Source organism: Varroa destructor, unplaced genomic scaffold, assembly GCF_002443255.2.
Source record: "Varroa destructor unplaced genomic scaffold, Vdes_3.0 BEIS01000006.1, whole genome shotgun sequence".
Classification (NCBI taxonomy): domain Eukaryota; kingdom Metazoa; phylum Arthropoda; class Arachnida; order Mesostigmata; family Varroidae; genus Varroa; species Varroa destructor.
In genome coordinates, this window is record NW_019211459.1 from 20,147,749 (window position 1) to 20,173,502 (window position 25,754).

General features: G+C 41.3%; 1 protein-coding gene and 1 long non-coding RNA gene across 10 annotated transcripts in view; one reads left to right on the forward strand and one right to left on the reverse strand.

Annotated features, from left to right (window-relative positions):
* The window catches only part of LOC111253517 (uncharacterized), a 116,469-nt gene that overhangs the window by 46,270 nt on the left and 44,445 nt on the right, over nucleotides 1-25,754 (forward strand). The window lies entirely within an intron of this gene.
* LOC147754967 (uncharacterized) lies at nucleotides 9,685-15,409 on the reverse strand. Of its 2 annotated transcripts, none has more exons than XR_015330418.1 (2): nucleotides 12,958-15,409; nucleotides 9,685-10,136 (listed from the first exon to the last, which is right to left on the reverse strand). It is a non-coding gene; the product is annotated as an uncharacterized LOC147754967 (long non-coding RNA). The 2 variants fall into 2 exon arrangements; XR_015330419.1 differs by lacking the exon at nucleotides 12,958-15,409 and adding an exon at nucleotides 12,370-12,951.

Consider the following 25,754-nt stretch of genomic DNA (forward strand, 5'->3'; position numbering starts at 1 on the left):
ATTCGCCACCTCTGTCAAAATCTTTTCAAATAAATTATCTAATTAAAAGAGTGTATACACAAAAAACTATTTAGATATATATACGATTTGCATATCGCCTATACTATCATGTTATACGCATGCTGTTATTTATATATTATATTATAGTAAACAGTGTCAATAGAAGTTACTTATATACGTATAGGTGAGAGAATCAATTCTCTGCTGAAAATCTTAATCTCAAATATAAGTTTTAACTTGGGCGACCCGCTTCACTTGAAAATTACAACGTTGAATATATAATTAAATTCGATTTGTGCTGCCGTAGAATCTACCCTGGGCCATCGTTTGGACTCAATGGAGAAAATGTAAACAAGTTCAAAAAATAACTTTCGTTTGTTGACTACTCGAGACTAAGGAAAAAAAAACGTTCTTTTCCCTATCGCCTAGCTAATCTCAGCGTGCTTTTTTCCATCAGATTGTCGCCGGTGACGAGGAACAGACTCGATGCCATCATGAAACGGATTAATGTAACTGGATGACAAAGAATACAACGAAAGCAAAAATCAACACGGGAAAACATCAATTATGCGTTCTGGATCGCCATCGCCGTTAAGTTATACATAGTATTCGATAGCGCTGTTCAATGTTGCGAACCGCAAAACTAGAAACTTCAGCAACCGATTTGTCACTTGCGCGAAACGTTCAGGAATACCGGCCTTACTGCGATGGACAAGACGGGGGATGTCTGTACAGATTAGAACAAATTTGTCGATTACTCATACATTGGTAAATTCAAGCTGACGGCTTGTGCCAATATCGTGCGGCGTGCCAACAGTACAAAAATGTCAGACCCACCCGAGGTAAACCCTTACCGAGAAAAAGAACGAACAATCACCTGTACGCTGCCCATTTATAGACACATCTGCATGAGTCCGTATAATTGACACATACGCTTGTGTCGTGAGCAGAGACGGGAAATGGGAGGGACTAAAAAATTTAAGAATAGCCGTAACAAACCGCCTAACAGAGCGGTGACACGGTGATTTAAAATTCCGGACATCGTACGAGCTTGGCTCAGGAAGTTGAATTTTTTTACGCTTAAATTTTCGCTTCGTAAGTTTTAATGACGCATTTTTGATTTTTGATATGTACAATATGAATACTAATATTGTTAATATTTTTTGTGTTTTGGCGTCAGCATGGTTACGTTCAACTGGGCGGCGCTAAAAATATACTTGTTGTGATTATTATATGATGCCAGTACACACATACTAATAAATACATGAAGCTTTCTGATTCGGGCCAACGACGGCCACTCTGTAGACGCTACAAACGTGAAAGGCCAAACGTTCGCTGATTGATAGTATGAGCCGCAGGTCTCTACCGAAGGTCGTACCGACCTTTCTCGTGGGTGGGCTTGCCAACGGGACCGAAGACGGGGGGGGCGTATTTGTTGACGCAGCCGAAGATAACCAACAACGTATAATGACTGGTCGAAAACGCGAACGATTTGTTGACACGCAGCTGAGACGATGAAGAACTGTGATAGGTAATAGTAGCTGCAGGGCAATGGTGATTAGAAGTTCAAGTACTATAATTATGATGATTATTAATATCATTTGGTGTCACAAAGATGTAAACGTTACCCACTACAATGCGTTAGCGTCTACCGATACGACGCCATTGTTGCTTCGTTGAATGCAGTCAGACCCGTGCGGCAACAAAGGCCACTTTTTTCAATTTTATACCATTATCATTGTTAACGATCAACGAATAAATAATACTGTTGTTGTTGGGACTTCGTTGGGCTTCAGTTCTGCGGGGCTTATCTTCATATATTTTTCAAGTGTATAATTGTTCGAGACGTTTATGGCGTTCATGAGAAGGCAGAACTCATATATTGTTTACTACCTAGATTAAATGCCGCTTATGACATAGTTAATATGAATTATTAAAAAATGGCACAGTTGAAGAAGGCTACCTATCCTTAGGGATTTATATCGGTTGCCGCATGAAACACGAGCCGATTTGATGCATGAAATGAACATGATTATAAAAACGGGGGCTGCAGGAAGCAAAGCATATATATATATATATATATATATATATATATATATATATATATATATGCTTTAGCAGGAAAGCTGTTAATTTTGAAAGAAATCAAATTTTTTCTAAGCCATACCTTTTTGTACGAGCATTAAAGAAAATATCGCTTCTATTTTTCTTACGCTGTCGTTTGTTCTTAGAAAATTCTTAAAATCAAGTTCATAGCGTGTAGACGAAAACCGACCCAGTTCATTGGAAAGTGTTGAGCTATTCTGCACGTTTGCTGTCATTTAATGGGTCATATGACGCTTCATCGATAAAAAACACGGTTAAATATTCAACATTAGTGAGAAGGTTTTTGGGCTGAGTGTACGCAGTGTGGCAAACGTTCCCCCGCGTCTGTGAGCCGAGCTTAGATTGAGCGCCTCTTTGCGCGTAAAAATAAAGCTCATGCGTCGGCACACTGTCCATGGCGAACGATAATCTTATAGATATTCTTACAATAACAAGGTCAACGTCAGCAGTAGAATGAAAAACAGCGGTTTGAAAAGTTTTGTTCTGAGCCCCAAGAAATTCTGGAAGCCGATAAATATCCAGATTAATATAGTTTGGATATTATATTAATGCACATAATATTTATTTAGATGCCGTACCGGTTTCTGCTCGCAGGCAGGGTCTAATTCTCGTACTGCATCATTTTCCGAAGGCGACAGTACAGCGAGATACAACATTTATTAGGAAAATATACATTTACCCAGAAAAATGTCGTCTACCAGAATAAAGAATAAGCTAAATATGTGTACAAAAGAATTGTATTCATGCGATGAAATGGGACAGTTTAGCATTTGCCGTGCTTGGCGTCCGCCGTGATTGTTGATCATTTATAAAGCTCTCTTATATAATAATGGACGCGCGAAATTGAACTTGTACCAATTAAACCTGTGTAAATGCATCGGCTTATGGTTTTTCTGCTCTTGCAGGTATTTACGATTGTATTTTTGAACCGATGGTTCAAGTTCACGGTACGTTCTTGATTGATCAGTGTTCCCTGAATGGGTTAACCATCTATACCAGCGTCCGCTCAGTCAGCAACATTATTATAAAAAGAATTCGTCCTCTATAGACTTCATGCAAATGTGTATTCCTGCCTTGTGCCGCTACACTTCGTAGTCGTTTGCCGGAAACGCGAACCCCTGTGTGTAAGCAAGTAAATAAGCTCACATACAGAAAGCTACGCTCACATACAGAAAGCTACGATCATCCATCAAATGCATACTACATTACTGTGTTGCACCACCGCCATCTGTAAGCTCCCTTATATGATTACAAAGTTACCAAATGATGAGCCATCAGCACTGTGCTATACCGAATCTGGAGCGAGAGTCGCATTTTATTTGTGATTGCAATGCATATACGTGCCACGGATCTTCTATAATGCTCGACTAAAGGAGCACCAAAAATAGAGGTCGTTGTTTCGTGTGTCATCAACAGAACGACGATACATATGCATATGCATGCATCTATGATAATCTTCAATGTTTGTGTATACGTAGTTCGTTAGCGTGCGTGCTTGTATTGCGCGCATGCGCGCAACCATCACGCCGCTGGCAGTGCTATGCTAGTGAGTAGTGCAGCCATCTATCGGCCGTTGCCACAACTACATCGCCATGATCGGCATCACTCACAGTTGTTAACTATCTTCTTCACTGTTCGAATCGCTGCCAACGATGCTATATATACATATATATATATTTGGTTGGCAACGCTAGCCAAAAAAGTTTAAGCAGACGTGGACTGATGCTGAGAGTGACGGGGTGGGCTGAACAACGAGGGAACATTACAAATAACGAACAGGGCTTTATGCAAAACCGCAATGGAACCAAACTAAATCAAAAGGAAAGAACGAGCGATGGGTTCTTGCTCCAGCACCGCTCGGTATTTCGGGGATAATATATAAACATATCAAATAAACAAATAGATTCCATAAGAAGAAGAGTGCTACTTTGTTGAACCAATGTCGTTTCCATCTGCGTGATTACTGTCGCCGTCATCGTCTGCGACGTCAAAATTCAACAAAATGCTACTCGTTCATTCGTCACTCTTCTGCTGGGATAGATCGCGTTGTACGAATCACGTTACGCCAGGCCGCCGACAACGCGGGGTTAGCAGCTAACGTCAGCTACCCGCTGAGCGTAGTTCCAGGGCTTTGATTTGCATTGTGCAAGCCAACAAGATGAAACGTGACGTGACCGTAATAGGCCGGCTTCAAATTCCCAAATCGGCGCCAGAGCGTCGCGGCGTGTCGATGATGTGATGATCCAGCGAAGCGAGTCACACTTCCATCGGTATGTGTGATCTATCGCCACTGATTATTGGGACGTTGTCACGCAGATATCTGAGTATGAACAGCCGTACACAGGGTACCTGTTCTAGAGCCGTATAGGAGTGTCGATTTGTGTCGTGTGTATATATCGGTACCGACGCTTGCGTATGATGAAATAAAGCAGAGACAGACAGCTCTCGTCGTTACTGCTTCCTTTGCCGCCGAAAGTGAATGTACTGATCAGGAGTTTCTGCTTTAGCAGAAACCCAGTAGTTGACAGCGCTGGCGCGTTGTGAGCGTTGGAGCGTCGGGGGGTGTCAAGCACATCTGTACGCATCCGAAAAGTCGGTCAGCGAGATCCATTTGAAAACTGGATGAAGACAGATTGATGCCAACTTCTAACGACGACATTCCCACTCTCGCTTTCAAAAGCTGGCATGCAATGATGATGGGTTCGTTTGCCAAAGTATGTAGAGACAACTCAAATAATGCTACTGTCAATACCTACGCGGTTCGGTGGCGTTTTCCCAGTGGAGTAACTCTCACAAAAAAGTATGTGATTATTCCACCGAAGCCTTAAAGAGTGCAGGAAAACATTTCAGATCAATTCTTCGTTGTGTCACGGTGTGATTTGTACGGTAAAAAAATGACGCCTATGTATAAAAAAAATAGACAAGGAGCTGCAAAAATATGCTTCTTACGACATAAACACAATACCCTCCGTAAAACAAACGTCTTGTATCTTTGTCGCCAAACCCAATTGTGAAGTTGTACGCCACCATAAGCTTTGGCTGTACCATTACTTTTTTGACGATCGATATTGAATGTCTGATAAAATTTAGCGACCCGTCGCTATTAATTACAGATGAAGTGCATTAAGAAGATTTATTAATTACAGATTAAGAAGATGAAGTGCATGCAAGGCATATTGAATTATGTCAAAATGTCACTATACAAATAGATTTTTTGCGTTTAGGATCTTAGATATTGAGTTTCTTGTATCGGGTAGAATAACGGAACTGTTGTTATTTAGCCTATGACAATTGGTATTTACATAGAAGTATCAATGGGACAAGCAAGATTAATTTTACAATATGTAAAATACTTATGCAATCGCTGAACACACAGACACACACACACACACACACTGAACTCGACAAATGGGAGTGATCGGAGTCGTAAAAGTAACGCAATCACACGTAATACGAAGATATGGCGAAATGTGGACCCTTTGGCTTTGGACGTACAAAATACCAGGAATTTTACGCTGGCGAACTCATCGTAATCGTTTTATTTGCAGTATGGTCGTGCAGCTGCCGGCTGAGCTCGGTACGATGACGGTACGGGCAAAGCCGAAACTACTAAATCAATAAAACGTGAGAAAAGGTCAAACGGCGAGCGGAGCCTAGGTTTTGCCAATTTGAATTGTCCGCATTGGGCACCGTGCGCCGTATCAACAGAAACGTTAACGACCTTTGCTTCCGCTGCTACGCGTGCTTCTGTGAATGCCGTTGGATTGTGTCTACTGTCCATTGGAGACGAAATGTGTTTCCAGACTTCATCGATGAGCAGAATTTACCGGCTACTTGCAACAATACGTACGCTGTTTACCTTGGCCTACAATGGTTGCTTACCACCGAGCAAACGAAAAGCTGAGCACGTTTTTCAACGAGCGGAGCTGTCGTCGCCTGGTTTTACATCGCCATTTTTTTCTTACGCCATAATGTAAATACATTCATTAGAATTTAGGTTATGAAGTAGCAGCATGTGAGAGACTTATCTTTCAATTATTCTAAATCTAACCGTTGATAAAGTAGACGACGAACGCTGCTTCTGCGGGGGCAACAGTATATATAAATATGGCAGTGGGCAAGCTCGTTGCACCCATGAAAAAGCAATGTGGAAACACAAGATCTGGGAATCGACAGATGCTTCCAAGCGAGAACCGATTTGATCGATGGTCGATAATTTGGTATCGTTAAGATCACGCCGGCTATACTTTCTCTATATTTTCTATGCTACGGTACAAACAAGCTTTGTCCCAATGCAATTTCTCGTCGCTACAACAAAACGCAAACGTTTCTCAGAAATAAATAAAAAAACGGATTTTTTCCAAAGCACCTCATTTTTATCCAGTATGCGTCAACAATATCCTGTCCGGTAGATCCGGTAGATGATCTGGCGAGAACAAATTTTAAGCGTATGTTTTGCTCTTTATTTTTATATAACCTAGTTTCTCTGTTGAACTACGCCTTTTCCTACAGGGTTTACGCGTGAGATAACCCTTTAGCTGTACCACTCTATAGTCTATAAATAAACGACAGGACAATCTTTTCACATAATGGGAAACGATTGCGGAACATCGGCAGCAGTTATATGCATCAACGAGGAGAAAAACTAATGAGAATTCAACGGATCACAGTACGACTCGATTGAAGGTGAGGCACTGCTTCGTTACTAAATTCTATTGTATTTACAGAGTCCCGTGCTGAAATGGTTGAGTCCACCACAATGACCTGCCCACCTTACGCTTGGTGGACCATCACGGAAAACTTTGAACAACAAGTATTCTTCACGTGGAAATTGTTAGCATTACTATGAGTAGATTCGAATAGGCAATAGCTCTTTGTGGTTTTCGATTTAGTTCATCGGCGTTCTTCGTCTTGGCCATTAGTAAGACGAAATAGCACAGGTCAGAAATGAGACAAGGTATCGCCAATCATTAATACCAATTGTTTGACCCTTCATAGAAGAACAAGATACACATTTGAATTTCAAAATGTCGCCGATAATTAGTGACGCTACTGCCGGTTCTGAAAAGGAGCAACGCAACAATCGATTTTAACAAAATTATCTAAAAGGTCGGCTCCTAGATAGAAAAACGAAGAGCATTGTTAAATAATATAAATGTAATATAGATGATAATGATTTTCCGTTTCAATTGCACTCATTTATTGGTCAGGTCAGTAGGATCCTAGCCGTCGCTGCAATACACCCAAAGTCGAAAATACGGGATCTTCTTATGGAAGACTTGCAGTATTTACTTTGTGACGATGTAATTCATAGAAGGAAGGCTTCAAACATACTATCTCATGTCATCTTAGCCGTAAATTGATCTATAAGAATCTACATATACAGATATAATTCATTCAAGATCCTCGATTTGATCCTAGGTTAGGTCATGCGTTTCACTTAAAAGCACAATTGAATAAGCTAAAAATTCGTGAGCTGGATGGACTTAAGAAAACGTTTCAATGTGTTTCCATTCTGGCCAAGGACGTATAACCCGTAACAACAGGACTGCAGCATGTCGGAGGAACTCGGAGCGGCGTCTCTAGTCTTCTTCTGTTCAGCTATATACATGGATATATACTATACTATAGTACACGAAAAGCTATTGGCTTCACCATAGACAGTCCTTGTAACGTCAACGATAAAAGTCTAGAATTTCGGCAGATACCATTCATTGATGTGAAGCAGGCGATAAAAGTTACGTACAAGATTTTCTCGCCTTTTCTACACAGGGAGGACTACCTTTGATTTCGACATTTATCGGTTATGCACATGTGTGCTAGCGCACTGTTCTTTACACGATCTTGGACCTTGCACACTGAACTGCTAGCATTCTAAGAGCATAACCTTCTAGCCTAAAATTTGTAAATGGCTAATCGGCAAAAAGGTTGCTCCCTGATATGCACAGCATCGTTTAGAATGGTTCACGAAAAAGGTTAGGGAATGTAATAAAAGACAAACAAAAACAGTGACTTAACGTGATCAAATCTGTGTAAGCCAAGTGAAAATTGTACATATCAGTGTATTTAAACGCATTTAACTTTAATTCTATTTTATATATAGACATTATGATTCCTCCGAGTAGCTAACGTTATTGTATACCCGTACGAATTCAAAGAGGAATTGAGTCCAATTGTTTTCATCGTTTGATCAGATGAAAACGATAAAGACTAAAGCTAGCTTACTAAAAGGGCATCAATGGGTAAAACTTATTAGACAATACAGACATTATACTTACGCTTCACATATGCGTATGTATTTTTTCTATGTCTTCCGCTTAACAGAGAGCTGTCTTGTTTTCTAGTGACATCGTAAAGCTGACTATCTTTAAAGTGGCTGGAGTTTTTTTTTTATGAATAATAAAAATATTTCTAGCGGTTCCAACGAACCAAATCTAGTGTGTGATACATTTTTCAGTTAGTTTCTGTCAGTATCTGTGAAACACGACTTACCGGCAATTCCCTCTAGGCCAAAGTAGTCCAGACCGATTTTCATAAAAGGTGTATACATACAATTTTGTCTTCCTATGTAATATTCTGTATCTATGCCATTCGTCTTCTACGTGATTGGGTAATCGAGTGGGTTTAATTTTTTCGAACAACTGACTCAGTAGATTCGAGCGGCTTGACAAAATATTTAATAAGTATATTTTGTAGTAGACACATAATAAGGCTATATATAGTAAGTTACAACGTGGCGTACACAAATGTTATATGATGATTGATAAAAGCGCGAAGGTTGATATTGCCGGCTTTCGTCGGCTATTGGCAACCGTGAGTTACTTAGACGTTGAACAATATCGAAAGACGACCACGCTTGACATCCAATAGTTAACGAAAGCAATGAATAGCTCAAAAAACGTTTAAATCTAGATTTCTCGTCACTCTTAAAAAAAGTCCTATTCATCGTGCGAGTAAACAGCCAATCAAGCTGAACCCTCATCGTAGTGGCTTTCCCAACTGTCAAGCTTGAATTATCGCAAATTTATTATAGGCCACTTAACAAAGATCAGAAAGCAAGTTACCACAGTCCAACACAAGCAAAGCAGTGGTTTCTAAACGACATCTGTCTTTTTGCGCCACTATAGTTCATTCGACAAAGGATGTCCGAGAAGCACATCTAAACGGCAAATAAAAGAACGTAGATACTCGTCAGGGGTGTGCCTCACTTTAAATACAGAAGGGTAGATCTGACAGAAAATAAAGGCTAAATCTTCTCTCATGTGTGAACCCGAGCAAAATGTTATAACTTAAAGTAGCGTCAGATAGTTTAGATTGCAGACAAAATGTAAACAGAGAGCCGCTACGTTTTACTCTAAGCGCCCCCTCAAGAAAAGACTTCTTTGAAGTGTACGCGTTAATTAGGCGTTCGCAAGAACCAGCTGCCCTTCTCGAAAGGTCTCGAAGCTGACACTTCGATTTTTAAGTGTGAACCAGTAGTTACTACTGAAAAAAGTATACACTAGACGTACAGCCCCAACAACGATTATGAACGATGGCTTAGTTGAGGAACAAATACGCTATAATTAGAACGAGCCCTTAACAGTCAAATCGAAACAAGTTCCGCAATGTTTTCTTTTTTTTTTTTATTTTAAATTTAAATTGGAATTGCAACTCGCACAATTTTAGCGGAGGGACATCATTATGACGTGACGTACTTTCAACTTCTGTTACGGAACAAGCCGTAGATTGATATGTTCAACCGAAACAGTTCCTTCAATTTAGATACTTGAAAAATTGCTGAATATGTCGATCCGTCAAAGCAAAGCATTTGTCCAAAGTTCCAGAAACTCGCCTGCCAAAGAGGTGTATGGATTATTTGGTTGTATGTTCGTCTCACTTTTCAATGATCGTCCGCAGAAGGCTAATGGTTTTCGGATGCGGTGTTCTGGTGTACCCACAGCACTAGCGAGACCTTGCACGCTTCGATTATCATCTGTACCAGCCTTTGCCTTGAATGCCGATGTCGGTTTACTTGAAGACAGCATTACCTTAGAACGTCACGTTGAAATTATTCTTATTTATCTGATGATACAGGTACGGGAAGTGGCAAATATATATCATAATCTGAAATAGGCTGGACGTAAAGCTTCAGTTAGGCAGAAGTATAGGAAAATGACAAAGCATCCTTGTGCTTATGTTTGTTCTTTTGTCACCACGAAAGTGTGTCAAATCTGTCAGAGTTGGTAAATTGAAACGTTATTCATTCCCGGTGAATTTATGCCACGAAATCAAGTTAAAAGCTTATTTTCTACCGGAAAAGTCCGCTTAGTAAAAGGAACCATTCACACAACACGAATCTCTTTATTCTCGGGTATGCTCCGGTGTTTCACGCTTAGACCTATTTAAGCACAGGTACATTTTAGCCATTGTGAAGGTGAAGGTTTTAGCCTTACGTTGGGTCCAATGTATCGACAATGTCTGTTGCTCGAAATTCATAAATCCCAATATAGAAATGAAAAGATTCAACCACATGTCGGCGAAAAGTTCTTTCTAATGACAGAACCCGTTTATGTGAAGCAGCCTCAACTTCGTCCGGACATTGATAGGTAGCTACTTCAGTTCCATATTAATATTCCCTATATCAAAAAATAGACACGTAGTTATTTTAGTTTCGAAACGCGAATAAATAAAAGCTCAAACGACGTACGTTAACGGCCGAATTTAAACCGTATGCAATAGACGCATTCTGTTGTTCGAAGCTTACTGTGTTTTTCAGGACAAATGCTGAAAGCAGGTGCCCTTATCGGACCGCTTTCATTGGTCATATTAAATAGACGATATGCATAATTAAATAATGATAATAATAATTATTACAATATATATATATATATAGATCGTTATAATAATAATTAGATAATAAATTGGATAATGCTATATACGTTGGTACATTGAAACCTACCGCAATTGATCGCGCCAGAACATTTTGACTTTTCATTTAGATACTAGAACATCTAAAAATTAATACATTCTGTAAAAAATTCAAAAGAAAGACAGAATCGATTGCAGAAACATCAGAGAAAGATTCAGCTGTTTTCCCTAATTTGTTTAATGAAATCATGTAGTGATACACCGAATCACAGTAATAATAACATACAATGTTTACCGTCTGGCCATTGGCAATGAAGATTTCATCGAGCTACAATAACTGATTTCTCCTATAATCTGTTACCTTTTTCAACAGCATCTGCCCTTCCAGATGCTGTTGGAAAGGATTTAGGACGGCTACGTCCAGATTTTACAATATGTCTGAATGTAACGGTCAGGATTTTCGATCTGCCTGATAATATCTAGCGCTGTGATCATTAATATTAGTTTATTATGCCCTGTCTACAGCGGGATGCCTCGGCTGATTCAATGACGAAATACTTCGAGCACAATATGCATAAATCAGTATAATTGTTTATATAATGCTTTCACTGTTCCTGCTTAGCGCTAGGCCTTTCTAATAAGCGAATGTTAGCTAGTAGAGTTCGCGCGCGTAAATTCAAACAACCATTTCAAGTTAATGATGTAATGATCGCTCAAGCTGAATAAACGCATTAACAAGATTTACTCTACGAAGTCGATTCCACTTAAATTAATAGCTGTATTCCTGCATGTTCCTGAGATTCCAACATTACTATAATAAAAATAATTAAAGTTACTATTTAATAGTCAAGCATACCTAAATTGTTGTGGTAGTGCGGGTACGCTTAATTCCTGCACGCTCATTTGGCCCAATCAGTTACCTAATAAGAATGTATAAATCTATACTCTTACCATAATAATAGGCTGCAAAGTAAAAGAAAAAAGCCACCGTTTCACTTTCAATTAAATCACTTCAAAGGCACCTCATTTCTGTGAACGTGTCGTCCTAATTCATTTCTAATTGTTTATACTGAATGAGTAAGGGAATGCTTTTGAATGGAACACTGTCTTACCGCGTTGGTCTTTCAGTGCCCCTCAACAGCGTCATTAACTTTAATTCCTTGCTAGCTTCGCACAGCGCGAAGTAATCGGTGCGATTGTGTCCACTTCAGTGGGTAAATTCATTCACTTGACAGCCTATGGCGTAATTTTGCTTTTGTCTGAAAACCCCAATGGTTGCCTGCGGCATAGGTTGATGCGATACTTGTCATTCTATAAAATTTCAAATGGCGTCAATTAAAGCAATGTTGCATTTTTTGCACCTAAAAATGCCTTGTTTTGGCAACGGTTTCGGATGCCAGGATGAGATTCTACCTTTGTAGACGCACAAGCCTTAACACATGCACTTTTCGTTGTGCTGATCACCCGACAACAAGATCTTCTCTGACAGTTAAAGTTAAGAGGTCAGCCGGTCTTCATTACCTGCAAGTAACTGCTCCGTCCGAGCAATTCTCACTTAAAGCAGTCCGCTTTCTAACTTCTCAGTAAACATCCACATAACATATCAGTTTATGTAGTTTCCCACCACTAATCTAATCAATTTCCGAGTAGGATATACCAGTTCATGCTGAGCAAAAAAACTCCCTTACTAATGAGTTGTTGAATATGTCCACACATAGTCGCGTATAGGACAGACAGGCTACGTAGTCCACTCTATGGCCTAGTGTTTACCGGTATATAGTGTAGCGCGCTCACAGCGTTCTACGGCGCAAATAAACCAAACTGTACACGATTGTACAATCGTTAGCGGTGGATAGTATTTCCAAATAGGCCCATCATTGCTCAGCGCGCAACGACAACACTAATCAACCACAGTAACCCACTGAACACCAACTATTACTGCTTTACGCGAGTCGGCAATGGCACCTCAACCCTACCATTAGCAAAGTGGACATAGCTAACCTGTCATACACACGAACGAACGACCTTGCCCAGACGCTTTAGCTGGACGCTACCGCTGTGGTCCGACGATGCCGATCGACGTCGCTACCGCTCCCGTACCGCTGTTACATGCTGTTGGCTCGTGCGCGGCTATACAGAGAAAACGACGACGAGGACGGTGGCGGTGACGATAGTAGCAGGTTTTTGTTGTCTTCATTTACGTTACCTTTGACGTTTTCATCTTTGCTATCGTCGTTGGCGAAGAAGACGCTACTTGGCAAAACCGGCAGCATCTGCTTGGATAACGCTCGAATTCGTAAACGAATACCATCACCACTGCCGCTGTATTCGATGCTCGCTTTGCGTCTACGAGGATAATTAATTGTACTTAGGGCTGTTTTGGTCAACCAGCCCGTCAACGACTTCGTTTTACGTACGTAGAGGCATCATCGGTGTTTTATCAGAAGGCGAATCGCAATCTACATCAGTTCTAGTCGCTGCAGTAGTTGTAGTAATCATGGCGCAAATCGTGATGACGCTGCTAATTTTAGCGATGGCGGCAGTATGACGTTGCAATAATAGGACGACTAGCGGAGCTGCGACTAAATCGGTACCATGATCCAAAGAAGTCAAAGGGGTAGAAATGAGCTGTGCGGCGACGATAGGGCTTCTCGCCCCAATGCTCGTCGTGCTTCTTCTATATCCCTTTGTCATCGAACGCAGCACCAATGTAAACGGTGTACGTTCGCGCGTCTGGCTATCTATCTGTCTGTCTGTATGTTGTACATCCACCGCTTCGAAAAGTAATGGCTCTGAGCCGACCTTGCCATTTACGTGTATTTGCCAGCTTGATCAGAATTTGCTCACTCTTGAGTCGAAACACAGTAAGTAGGTAATACACACATCGGTAATAAAACAGCCCAAGGGATAGATACTTGCATATGAATGAAAAGACAATCAATTCGACACTGCCTGTACCAGCATTGCCGCTACAATGACGTCGCCGGGAGCCTCGAGGCTGTCGTTGACGATTCCATCGTTCCGTGTCTAAGTCCGATGAGCCTCGTAAGGTTCGATTTGTTTGTCGTCAAATTCTTATACCAAGCGACTAGCAGAACCGCCGCAGCCGTTGACCAATGACCACGACAGCGCTAGTGACTGCTATCGCAACGGCCACCGATTTGATCGGTGTTCTGATGTTCCTGACAACGGAATCGCATACTTACTCACATGAAGTACACGGACAGTGTGATGGTGATGACGGAACGGTTAAAGGGTGTCCCTTTATGTCCCTACGCAAAGAATAACCAGAATCCGATAAACTAAAAAGCTATCATAGTTTAAAACTATTATCTGTTGTTGTCGTCGTCGTCAAAGACGATTTGTCGTAGATAGCACGTACACCGTATTCAGTGTGTGAAAATGGCTTCCTAAAGTGTTCGAGGGCTAGGAAAAGACCTCGCTCGATCCAGAGACGTTTAGTTGTTAGGAAATAGCAGAAGCGAGAACGAATGTGGATATGAGAACGTACATACGTACGTTTGTGATGAATACGCCTCGAATCTATGCCATAATTTTTCCCTAGCAAGAAAATAAAATGAAACGAATAAAAAGGGAATCGTGCAGGTTGACTGAGAATAACCTTTGAGTCCGAGGCTAAAACTTTCAGATTTGCATATCGGAACTTGTGAATAGTACAATCATGTGCTCAACAGCTTTAGGTCACTTTAGATTGCTTGCAAGGAGCCCGAACGAACATTTTAGGTGTGAAATAATGAAGTGAACATTTCTAGGAAGACACAAAGAAAGCGTGTTCCGTGATTATTTTGACGAAAGCTTGCACGAGAAAAGTAAGATTACTATACAACAGATACAACGGCAATGCTCAGGCCTGCACCAGTTGCACACTCTTGAAGAGAAAAAGGTAGAAGTCAAAAGAAAACTAGGACTTAACTTAGAGTCGTCCCCATAGTAATTTGGACGGCCTAGGGCGACAGGAGCTGAACAGCAAAATCCGAGTACGTCATGAACGTTGGGAAGCTCAAAGAAGAAGAGGAGCAAACAAAACGCAGGCTTAAAACAGAGCTTCCCCAAATTATCTGGCATTGTATGGTAAAAAAAGAAAGTTTTTTTTTTCCACAGTCGGAATCGTATAAAATGAAATTATTGATCCAGAAGTAAGGACAAAGAAAAACTCTAATTGGAAAGTGCTGGGTTAGGTCCCGCATTACCCAAGCAAATATCTAGAACTGACGCTATAGGTATATGAAAATGAGAGTTGTATGTACAAACCAATCTGATATATGAAAAAGACCATCATTTTGATCTAGCAAATGGTTACTCTGCATAATATCCCCCTTGATAATGGTGAATTTTGCACAATTACAGTTGACATGAGTAGATTGAATTTTTTAAACTCTGTTGTGGGGTGCGCGCGATTTTAAAAATGTAATCCTCTCAATGAACGAAACGGTTTCTAATCGAACAACTTAAGACATCAAATTATTTAAAAAAAAAAAAAGGGGGTTTCTTTTCTATACGAGTTAATAAGGTGCTAAAACGTTAGCTTTTTGTAAATTACATAGTATCCTATACATACAATGAAATGTATTCGTACTGGTCAAAGCTTATCACCTAGGCCCTAACAAAATGAAATATTGGAGAAAAACGAGCTCATCATAATTTACCTAATTTGGCATGCTAGTATGTTGTAAACATGGTTCTTCCCAGCCTCCCAGTACCTAGAATATACTACTATATTCACTCAATATTGCCGTATTTTCTGTGGGCTGACAGTTTTTTTCGAAAAGTGTCTGCAAAGAGAGTGGTAGGCACGTTTTTTAATAGATATCTTAAATAACGAATAAGCTCACCATCCAAATCTATTGCAAGTCACCCTGGCGACAGATTCTAGAAACATGGATCCGCTAATTTAATAGAAAGCTTCACTTTCTGGGCTGGGTGTCTGCCAACCTTCGCGGACCTGCCACGCGTATTACATACATGTATACAATTAACATTGTTAGCACTTCGTACGAACCCCATTTGTGTTTTCTGATTCACAAAATTAACTGTTGATTAGAAATGTAGGAAAAGATGCTTTGGGGCTAAGTTCAACAACTTTATTTATCAAAACGCTAACACGACATATGGCAAAAAATGAGAAGGCTCTTAACAAGCGCCTTCCTTCGGAATTTGTCTGTCCTAGGGAGCAGAAAAATAATTGATACCGTGTTAGTAATAGAATAGTTTTGCGTTCGTTTTCATAGCAAACAGTATTAATTGGCTCACACGTCATAACAACTTACTGCCAATATGCTACAAGCATAACGTTGTTGAAGTTTGCATCCGCAATATATCAACATTTCACCCCTCAAGTCTTTGGCCAATGAAATTCCATGAATTATACCCGCGATCCCATAGATACATCTGACAGAAGCAGACCAACAAAAGCTTAACGGCCCGTACCTCCAAGATGAAAGGAACCGGAATCGACGAATCGTTTCGCACGGAAAAATACTCCCTCTCAAAATGGAAGCTCAGACTAGTGCAGCAGTATCTTCTCGCACTGCTGCAGCAGAGCCTGATTAAACGCATCTTCTACGGGTTGAAGATCGTCCCGACTGGCGCGGCGCCTCCCGGGAATGGCGTCCACGAGTTTCTTGTGGCGTCTGCCTGATTAACGAATCGACAGACCGCTTATTCGAACAAAACAATATGGGAAAATATATAAAAGAACCTACACTAGAAAGAGTGATTTCTAAGTTGTTCACGTACTATACTCAATAGCGTACAAATACTAGCACATCACTGTGCCTCAGTCAGCAGTGTTTTGTGCCTGCAACTGTAGACGTCAAGCAATGCCTATTACAAAATCAACACATTGGGAAAAAATAAATTTTCATACGTCCGCCTCTAATTAGTGAACTAAGCCCTTATGGCTCATGTAATTGTTAATTTTAGAATGCGACAGATGATATTTGTTGTGGTTGCTCATCTTGGCGCAAAACTGCACACCTTCACAATCAAAATAAGAATGACAGAACTTGACAATCCTTAACGAAATCTAGTCTTACAACTACAACAGCCACGAGCTGTTAAAATTCGCTCGTGATTTATTTTATAAAAAAAAAACTTCAATTATTTCGAAGTTGATAGCACATGTGTGTCGGGCACGAGTATGGGAACGAAGCTAGAAAAAAAAAAAAAAAAAAAAAAAAAGCAGAAACCAGAACTTATTCGCCATGTCGCCATTGTATAATTGCAAATCTATTTCCGTCGATCACATTTAACACGAATGGAGTTCGGCAACTTATCTAAAATATTAAAAAAATATACTATTATTATTTAAGCCAAACCAACGAAGGGCCCCATCAATTCGAAAAGGATAAATTGTTTTCGAAATCAGGCTGATCTGTTGCTCCCATATCATCGTAGCATACGAATGGAACTTAAGGTCCGTTTTAGCTGTTCCTACTTGAAGCTTTCCTTTCTACTCGGACCAGTTGCTACCGCACCTTCGGCATTGTATAGTCTATCCGCTGTGCTAGTTTATCATCATCATAGCCGTTCGCGATATGCCAAGTTGTTTACTGACCTTGGAAGATCCGCCAGTCTGCTCGTCACGATAGGGTAGCTATACTTAGTTGCTAGCAATTATATGCATTAGGTCACGACCTCTTATCTCACGCTGTGAACGACGTCGCTCGATATCCACGCTTTTGTGACATTAACGTATACGAACTTTACATAGAAAGAAGGGAAACGCAATTAGCTTGAGCTGTCGCGCACGTCATAAATCACTTCTTCAAACAAACTGCTTAGATGAAAGGGGCATTAGGGATCACCCCCGAGTCGCCCGCAGTTGGATGTTGCCGCTCCCAACGTATTTCTACGGTTATCCTTAGGCAACCTAAATTTTAACAGAAAAGCATTTTGACATATAGTTATTCGTAGTGAGCGGCTATTCATTAACTCGGAGAAAATATCTCATGGTGCTAACACCGTAGCGAAGGTTTTTATAAGAATACTGACTACGAAGCAAACACATAGTTCTTTTCTCAATTTAAGCTAAGTACTAAAAGCATTATCAGCTTCTTCACGACAATTTCCATGAAGCTGAAGTTTAAACCGAGATCTACATTGTAGTCATCGGATTGTTCCTGGGCTTTGACAGGCGCCACTGCTGCTGCTACTACTGCTGATGTCAGTTTTTTACGTCGTGGTTTTTCCTGTTATTATTAATTTGCCTCTTGCAATTATCATTTAATTATTCCTGTACTGTCCCGCAACGTTGCTCGGGGGCTAAATCTCTAGCTGAGAAAGCTAGGAAACCGCTGACCTGAGCCCTTCTTCTAACATATTCTACATAATAGGAACGATTAGATAAAGAGACATAGATTTATCTTTCATTTGTCCCTGATTCTACTGATCGTTCTATTAACCATTGTTGCTATCTTTGACATCTGCTATTGTTTGGAGATTTTGTTGTTTTTTTTCGTTCTAGTATTGCTGTTGTCTCTATGGCTACGTTTTCATCTTGTTAGAAGTTAGCGTTTCGTTAACGGTAACGGGTAACTTATTACGGCCCGACATACGATTATAATACCTATGATCATTATTGTAAAATCGCGTTTTAGTTGAGCATTTGCCGTTAGCTCAGCTTCTTACTTTCAGCTGCCCGCAGTTCTGAGCCGCGTCCCCGTTTGAGTTGGTACAATCCGACTGTTACATTTCACCGCACGAGCGAACGAACGAACAAAAGGAAAAAGGACCACAACGACGTTTTACTAGTGTGTTTGTCGCCCCATAGCTCTACTATTAAGACGAATCGCATGCATCTATATTTGACTATATCTCTGTCTGACGGTGCTTCGATTCGTTCGTGTGTCCACGACCGCACGAGTACGGATCTAGCGCAGATGTGCGCGGGATGAATTTGCCACGGTGGGCCGGCTGTGTTCTGTATCGCCGCACACAGGATTCGTCTCTGGACGGATGCCCACGCCGCAGATTTACTTCATTCGATCTACGGTACCCACTGCACCGGCAGCAATAACACCATTAGTGGCCATCTCGAATGGCCAGTTTTATCCGTTCACGCAAGCGTTCCCTCTCAAGACGGTGAAACAGACGACAGTGACAACAAAATAAGCAACAATAGCAATAACAGCAGCAGCAGCAGCAGCAGCGGTCCGGACCAGAACAGCAAAAACACAGCAATTCCGTATGCAACTGTCTCCGCCGCAGCCGCGGCAGCAGTCGCTGCCAATAAAACAGCAGATGCTGAGCCGAAACAAAAAATAGAGCGACCACGAGTGAAGATACCATGGGCGTTGCTGTCGCGTCCATCAGCTCAACATTGAAACTACCGGCAGCGGTAAATGCAGCAGTCACAGTCCAGTTTAAAAAGTCCAGGTAAAAAAAGGTTGACGGGACCGAACGCTTGCCGGCATAGTGCGGCTGTACGGGATCATGGAGCGGCCCATAGCTGAGGCAAATTTTTCCTTCTGCAACTGCCACTGTTCCCACCTTTACTTGAATCGTACCGGTTGATATAGGCGACGCGGTCTATGGCAAAGTGCGGGTCTTACTCCTTTGGCCGGCGGTCCGCTCAAAATCGTAGAAAAGGCGATGGCGACAAAGCCACTGCGCAATCCTGTTGTCGCCGGCGTAGCCGTCCTGGTTTGGCAGCATCATGCACTAGTTGTTGGTGGTCGTCTGCCGGCCGGTCGTCCAAATCCACATACCGTGTTCGCGCATCTCGCTCGCGTATCTGTATAGAAATGTTTGGCTTATTTTAACGTCTAGCGAGCCATGATCACGCGAGGTTATCGCGTCTGTATTTATTTATACGTACAGGATAACAACAACAATTGCAAAAACAACACAGTGTGGTCCACCATTTGCGGAACTTTACGTAAAGATAGCATCGTCGTACGGATAGGCTATTGCAGTTAGTTGTTTCTAGCTAATGTAGCGAAAATGTGGCTTTAATAAGATTTTGCCGTTGTTATCGTTATGAGGACGATGATGGCAGAAATAGTGATGTTTGTGATGAGGCTTTGCGCTTGCGTCATTAAGCGTTTATGACTGTGAAGTGCGATGGTTTTGTAGGGTGCCAGTTTTGTCCTACAATAAATACAAAATACATATATTGTAATGGACGATGAGATGTTTTTGCTATTTTCATTTTCATACCTGAATGTATTGACGCTACGCTTACAAATCCATAGCCAGTTTACTAAATGGGTGTGTCTCTGAATTTGAATGAATCGTACGAAACTAGCTTTCGCTTACCGGGCGCTCCGAAAAGCTAGCCTAAGAGACGTGTTAGAGCTCACAGTCGTACGGTCGAGGTCTAAATTACAGGATGTGCTAGCGGTGAGAAAAAATCATTATTTTCACTTGGTATTTATTATGGGCCCGATTGGGGTTAATCTGCACATATTAGAGCATACCCAGACCGATCATTATGGGTATTATATAGTGTCTAGTCTTCTGGGAAAGCTGTTTTCTTCAATGAACTGACAGGCTTAACTGAACAGTCCAGCGCTTATTGCCCTCACCAACTCAATCAATTATTTAGCGTTTACATGTTATACCTAAATCTAATTGCACCCTATCTATTCCCTTATGGAGTTCGTAGAATTGTGTAGACGAAAAAGTGTATGTGTGTGTGTGTGTGTGTAGACATATACTTTGCGTTTTACCCTTTTAATTAAACATCCGATCCATACCGCGCACCCATGCTGAGGAACGCAACCCTGAGCTGCTCGGATCGATTCACAAACGACGAGGCCGATACCTTGACAAAATTGCGCTCGGCTTTAGTCTGGCACAGTACCTATCCTAGTCTGAACAAACACGAAACTCGGGCCCCTCTTGTTCTGTCGGTTTTAAGTTAATCTTTCCGGCCTTATAACACAAACAGGATCGCTCCGATCTAATCATTCTCGGCCATCTTGTTTTCTAAATTTTGACCCCGTCATTTTGATATTTGGTACTATAACATTGACCAGTATATCGCTGACGCGGATCTATAACATTACGTTTCATCAACATGACTTTTCTCCATTTTCGGCCAGCCGTACTGATAGTGACTACTCCGTTGTTTAACTCAGCAGTTAAAAACTCCACGAATTGCAATTGTATTGCAGTACGCCCTGGCAATTAGTTCGAGCCCTTGCGTCAGATAACACGATCTCCGCTGACGAAACGAACATATTGCAAATGTATTTACTCGTTCAATATGGAACGCGATATAGTGAACTCACTATGCATCTTTGGCAGCGTCGCTCAATTAAGAAAGAATACTTACACCCATTAAAAGTTTGGAAATAAGTTGAAGCTTTACAGGATGAGGCTAGAGATGTACGCCTTCTATACTAAGGGAAAGTTCGGAAGCAACCAGCTTCTATATGGTTCGATTAGCCCTTCACCGCTATACCCAGATCAGGTTATCAATTTGCACGTCAGAACTACTTCACATTCACCATAGCTTCATCTTCACTTGAAATAGGTCACCATCTGTTGGTTCTCAGACATCACGCTTGCAGTCTACAGATAAACTACTCATGCATCTGACGATGCATGAGTAGTTTATCGCTTAATCATGGAACAATAACCCTTCGACGAGCTTTTCTCTTTATTTTATTTTAATCGATTTGTATTAAATATGCGCCGTTATTATCTATGATTTTTTTGCCATTTTTTCGTGACTTGATGAGAGCCCTTTAGAGCTTAATAAAGAACTTACCAGTAAGCTGTGAAAGCAAGGCCTGAAAGGTACGACGGATAACGGACAACCTTCTACGATAATCTTTGCATTTTTTTTTCTTACTGTAACCCTTGCGGTGTGAGGCCTAGTTTGTTAACCTTTGCTGCTTGACGCGAAGTTTTTTTATCATCTCGCACAATTACTTACGAAAAACCTGAGCGTTACTCTGTAGTGGATAACACCTGCTTTAGACCACTGAACAAACACCATCAGCTTTTGCGTTTTGTACGTTTATTAGGGTGATATTCCATCAGTTCAGTTGTATCCATTTACCATTATAACCAGTCACGCCTCGATGCGGGGTGGGTTACCTTTGTAACCTGAGGACCGTATCGCCCAAATCACGTGCCACCTATTTATTAAGCGTTATTTTTCTTTATTCATTTGATCTAGGTGAGCAAGTTGGGAATTTTTACTCCCCAAGCATCACGCCTGTGTCCTAAAACCGTGATAAAGTGGCTTCAACCACAGCTTTCCGTTCTCTCTTACGCACTTCCTTAGGGGCTCTTCGACAAGGCTCACTTTTGCGTTCGAAATCTTCAACGAGTGGTTAACAGTGTCTATAGCAATAAAACCCTTATCGAACAGACGTTGTCTCCACCGTTGTAGTTCCAAGGTGGAACCCATATCTATAAACCAGGTAAATTTTCTGGCCTTCCGTGATGCACTATAACTCACTAGCTAAGAGTCTGATCTGAGATACCCGATCGAATAGTCTTCAATCATGAAAAGAATCGAAAAAAAAAAAAATTGTCACGAATTATGGCGTAAACATGCTTCGCTTTGTGCTAAGAGTCAATCGCCTGACGCAATGCTTCAGAGCAACACGCACGTAAAACTCGGAGCATCTATTTGTAGACACTAGCAAGCTTTCATAAGCTCAGTGCTTCTGCTGTTTAGTTCCTATGTTTCTATGTCAATTATTTTTATAACCAATAATAAAACATTAATTATTGTTATTATTACCTAATCAGTGAAGTTCGTAGATTGGTGTATAGATATTATTTACACACGGCTTCCAATCCACCAATATCTCTCTCTCAGTGTGTGTGTGTGTGTGTGTAGGTGTATATATACATATATAGATATATATATATATATATATATAATTTCGCAAAGGAGCTGACAAGCAGTTAGCTGTTCGGCAGTATTGAGTAGTCGACATAGTCTGCCGAATCCCTAGTTGGGTTGAATGGCGGTTTAATAAAGCTACGTTAGCTCTTCCTTGGTCGTTTGCGCCTTTGTCGTATCGTCTTTGACTACTGTTACCACGAAGGTAAGTCCTTCATTACCACTTCGACAGCCATTGCCCTTATTGCTATTACTTATTACGACTGCTATTGCCATTGTTACCAGCAAATACTTCCACTTTATCTCTCGCTCTCTCCGCCTTTCCTCTTCCAATTCTTCACCGTTCTCTGTCATTGTTCCTGCCGTTGTCTCAACCTCATTCAGTCCGTGCGTTTTCCGCAATTCGTTGCAACTTCTGCAGCGAAAGCCACAGTACCGGTCACAATCACAGCATTTGCACCAGCGGCAGCATCACGTGTAACAGCCGAAACTTTTCTATTAGTCTGTGCTGCCACCGAGCATTAACGAAATCGCGCCTTGAAGTCGGCTGCTCTGTTTCTCCACCATAGGAGTAGCGTCGTAGAAGCAGTGGCTACTGCTACAGTAGCAGCTGCTTATACTTTTGCTGGTGCTGGCCCTTTTGGGTCTGACTATAATGGTTGTTATATGTGTATACTTCAACAGGATTTCGGGTGCCGCGACGGCCCTAGACGAGGCGCCTAGGGGCATCAAAAATCCAAGCAAAAGACGTTGCTAACACTCCTATCGCTGAAACTGGAAGATGGCTAAGCGATCGAACCGTGGCGAAAAGTCTGTCGGTTTTTGAGGGGTTTTAAAGAGAATCACTACTACAAGCCGTGCAACACTCCGGCAATCCGACCAGAGCCAGACAATAACGAGGGCAAGAGTAGAACTATTTGGTTGGAAGTGGCGGACGGACCGATGGAAATAGGGGGCAAAGAATGGAACAAATTGGCGATGTGTGGGACACACGATGAACGCAGAAAAGCAAAACTTGCCAAGGCACAATGTACAAGCCAGCAGGCAACCATAAGGACTTACTTCCTGTGCTAGTAGCTATTTGCCTTTAAATATATAATGATTACAATGATCTTGATTCTTATTACGTTATTATATAATACGTTCACAATGTTAATATGCGAGAAGGTAGGGCAATGAAGCGTGTGCCGGACAAAGAACGAAGCAGATGGGGCTAATATAGTATTATGCACTTCTTTTTAATGGAGCGATACAAAAGCGTCAGCGATGTAGTCCTATACGGGAAGTGTAACTATGAAGTATAGGGACAGATTAATGGTAATAAATGTTGCAAACACTAAAAAAAATACATGCGGGATGAGTGTAGATGCATATACACAATATATATATATATATATATATATAGTATGATTACAATGTATGAAATATGATTGACCATATAACCCATTTGTATGGGTTATTTTAAACGAAGTCGTCCTATATATAAATAGGTTGTATATCTGCGCCCGGATGCGACTCATGCAGTTTGCTTCCAGCTACCAGCAGCAGCTGCCGTAAAAAGTCGTAACGGGTGACGAAGGTGGTTTGCGAGGAACTGAATTTGGGTATTTCCAGCATCAACAGGCAAACTGATCGGAAGCTGTTGGTGATTAGCCAAATCAAAACAGAGATGATAGCCCGAATGGATTCACTTGGAGATGCAGTGGGTGGGGGGAGCGGGGGGGGGGGGATGGAGGGGTAGAGCAGCGAACCGCGACGTAAGTACTTCTCATCAATGACGGGCAAACCTGTTGTCCCTCAACTATCAGCAAATTAATAACGACGGACGCATTGGGCCTGGCAAACAACGTCTAGTCCGTAAAACTGTCAACCGCCGCTGGCGATGGCCCTGCGATCACTAACCTGACGGCTAGTAAAAACAAGTAACGGTCCAGTGACGTAATGCGTTAAGGATAACTGGCTGCAACAAAAATAGCAACAACAAAAACAACAACAACGTAAAACCACAGCAGACGCAACAGCCGTATCGTTACATGGATACAGGGGGATAAAAGGCCAAAATGATTTGTCCGTTTACGCGACGCCGACCATCGGATCCCAAACTCGTCGAATGCTGCCAAAACAAGCGGCGCGTTCATCCAGTCAAATTGGGTAGCGATTCTCTTCTTAGCCAACAGTGCGACCACAGTAGAAATGGGAGTGTCGGGCAACAGCGGCGAGACGGAGATAAAAGATGGCTTAAATAAAATATAAGAAGAAACAAACATTGCATTCAGTAAGCGTAATATATTTTGGAAGGAGTTAAGGCACGAGAGAAGGCGTATTCGCCTTACTGCCCATTCTATGTAATAACGCTGTGTAATGTGAGTGGAACGGCCTAGGCAAACACCATCAGAAGGACACGTGCATTTGCCTAGTATAAATGTCAATCATTGGCAATGCTCATTTGTAATAGAAATTATGACCTACGATAATGATAGATTAGGTGGCACTTACGAAAACAAAGAGGACCTCACGAAGCATATGGAGAAGGCGGGACGCAAGGCTTTGCTACAAGGACGCTGTCGAGGCGGGCGTTTTTAGTTCGACTAAGATATGTTGCCTCGATAATTAAAAACTACTTGTTTTAGTTCTTCACACAATCGGCATCATACACTCAGCACTTCACTTCGTCTTATTCTATGTCGTGTTTTTACCATGTAACTGATTTTTTAGTATTCGTTAAGACAGCATTCGATTGCTCAGGGACCGCTAGCACTTATTATTATTTTTGGTTTTGCCGTTGCGAGGTCATGACGAGGGATATACTTTGTAATTTCTTTTAAACATCTATCCGCTCTCGGCAAGATTTCCAAATCTCTTCCAACATATGCAAAAAAAAATCTACAATTGATCGTTTCTTTTCGAAGTTCCGGATGACAGTAGAGCATAAAAATCACCGGGATGCCATTAAAAACGACGGAATTTC